Source organism: Macrotis lagotis, chromosome 4 (assembly GCF_037893015.1).
Source record: "Macrotis lagotis isolate mMagLag1 chromosome 4, bilby.v1.9.chrom.fasta, whole genome shotgun sequence".
Lineage (NCBI taxonomy): Eukaryota > Metazoa > Chordata > Mammalia > Peramelemorphia > Peramelidae > Macrotis > Macrotis lagotis.
In genome coordinates this window covers 80,258,939-80,261,985 of record NC_133661.1, presented here as the reverse complement: position 1 = coordinate 80,261,985, position 3,047 = coordinate 80,258,939, and positions in this window count along the sequence as shown.

Sequence of the window (3,047 nt, the reverse complement as noted above, 5' to 3'; positions counted from 1 at the left end):
AGAACCACCCTTCCACCAATAGCTGTAGTGCCTTCTTACTGTTCTGTGCTCAATTTATATTTCTACTCTTGTCTAGTATTCAAAGCCTTCCATGACTTGGCCCAAATGTACTTTACCAGTCTAATTTCTAACTGCTCCCTTTGGTTTTAATAAAAATAGATATAAGCCATCCTCTTTCAATTCATTTTAATTCATCAGGCTTCTTGATCCAATGCTTTTGCTCTTGTCAATTATTGCTATGCTCAGAATATTTCCTCTCACTTTTCATCTTCCTTTGTTGAAATAGTTAAAGATCAGTTCAGATGCCCTATCCCTATGAATTACTTAGTACTTATGGCCTGTATTAATATAACACAATGTAATATTTAGTTGCATACTCAGTTGTTTTACTTGTTTTTATCTCAGACATTTTATATATTTGTATTCAAATATTTCGGTCACATCTCTTAAGCAAGTAGATGGCACAGTGGATATAGCATTAGACTTGTAATTAGACTTGTAACCTAATATGAGTATTTTCAAAGCTTAACTCAGACTCAGATACTTGTGCCAATTTGTGACCCTGGGCAAGTTGCTTTATATCTCAACCTCAGTTTGTTCTTCTCTAAAAGAAAGATAATCATAGCTCCTAACTATTTTCAGTAGTTGTAAGGATCAAAGAAGATGATGCAAAGTGCTTTGCCAATCTTAAAACACTACATAAATGCTATCAATTATTATTTTCTCTCTAACTAGTGTGTAAGCCTTTTGTGGCCAGGGACCATATTTTAGACTATGGCATCTAAACAGTAGTGAGGACAGATAAGTCATTCAATAGCTAACTGGTTTGCTAACATATTGAGTAGACTATCTCACCTTATAAGAACAAAAGACATTTGCCTTTTTAGAATGCAAGTATTTACATTTATTTGTTTGTAACAAATATATATATATATACATATATAATCACTGGATATATCTTACTTATAATGGCCTACAAAATGTCCACAGTTCATATTTACAATATTATGTTTTGTGACAATTTCTTTAAGTCAAATTTATACCTCTGTCATAACTAGTTTTAATAAAGTTGGGAAGTCAAAGGGGAGGAAAGATTTAAAGGAGAGAAAAGAGTGGTCTTGCGCATATCTTATGTGTCATAACCCCACTTACTTTTTGCTTTCTTATAGTAGAAAGAGTGCCAAGTATGGGTTCAAAAGACCTGGGTTTAAATTACTTCATATTTCATATTTCGGGACCTCAGTTTTCTCTTGTATAGAATAAGGAGATTGGATTCAGGGTCTTAACCTGAGATCTATAAACTTGTGTTTTTTTTTAATATAAATGTATTTTTGTTTAATTGAAATCCTGTGGGATGAATCCCAGAATTTTTAGATCTAGAATGAATTCCAACATCTAGGTCAAGGGTTCTTAATCTGGATTTTATGTCCCTCCCACCCCTACCAAGGGATCTGTGAAAAGAATTCAGGAGAAGATGTGAACTTGAATAGAAAAAAAGAAAAAACTATAACTTTATTTTCAATAGCTTCTCCCTGAAATTTAACATTTCCTTCTATTATTTAAAAACACCATTCTGAGAAAGGTAAAGTTCAGAAGTGTTGCCAAAGGCTTCCATGATGTAGAAAAGATTTAGAATCCTGGATGGTTGATTTCTGAGATTTCTTCCATTCCTGAATGTTTGAGGCTAGTTTGCTGGGATTTCTAGTAGGTAGGAGAGGTTTGCTGGCACTGCATTCTTAGCTCCTGGAGTCAATGGCCCACACCCTCCTTTCTAGAAGCAGTTGGTAGCACAATGGATAGTGAAGGGACAGGAGACAAGGAGCCCTGATTTCAAATTTGACCTCAGAAACTTACTACCTGTGCAATCCAGCACAAATCACTTAATCTTGATTTGCCTCAGTTTCTTCATCTATAAAATGAAAATAATAATGGTATCTATCTCCCAGGGTTGTTATGCTGATCAAATGTTAACAGTCAGGCCCTCTATAAAAGCTTATTTCCTTTCCTTTTTACCTAATATGAGTATTTTCAAAGCTTAACTGAGCATGTAATGGATTCTGTAAGCAAATAAAAAAATACTTTTGAATATAAAGGAAAGGAAATTAGGCTAACACAAGACCATTTCGTACCCGGCAGAAACAACAGTGGGGGGTTGGCTAGGTGTTGTAGTGGATAAAGCACCAGCCTTGGAGTCAGGAGTACCTGGGTTCAAATCCGGTCTCAGACACTTAATAATTACCTAGCTGTGTGGCCTTGGGCAAGCCACTTAACCCAATTTGCCTTGCAAAAACCTAAAAAAAAAAAAAAGAAACAACAGAAGGGAATGGAATAATATACTCCAAAAAGATACTCCAGATGCAATCCAAGATGATATACCTTGCAAATCTAAGCCTAATCTTTGGTCAAAAAGTATGAATTTTCAATAAAGAAGAAGTACAAAAATTTACAATTTTTTTTAAAGGACATTGTTTGACTTGTAAAAATCAACAGAGTACCATAGAAAATAAGAATAACTAATTTTAAATTGTGGTGTATTTTTTGCAAGGCAATGGGGTTAAGTGACTTGCCTAAGGTCATACAGCTAGGTAATTATTAAGTGTATGAGGCTGAATTTGAACTCCAGTCCTCCTGATTCCAGTGCTGGTGCTCTATGCACTGCACCACCTAGCTGCCCCCACAAGTAACTTTAAATTGAGGAAAGAATGAAAAGTAAATCAAAAGAAAGAGAACTGTTTGCTTTGAAATGAACGAGAACATATAAATTATTCAGTAAATACAATAATAAATTGAATCTCAATCGTCAGAGATAGTCTAGTTTAACCAGTTCTTGAATAGAAATCTCCTTTATGATGCCCACAAGTCATCACCTAGTCCCTAGTAAAGATCTCTGTTGATGGGGAACTGAGGCAGCTCATTATACTTTTGACAATTCTTTCAGAAAGTTATCTCCACCCTGCCTAACTCTCTATAACTTTTACCCATTATTTCTAGTTCTGTCCACCTGAGCCTAAGCAAAGCAGATCTAGTCCCTCTTCCAGACTATCCTT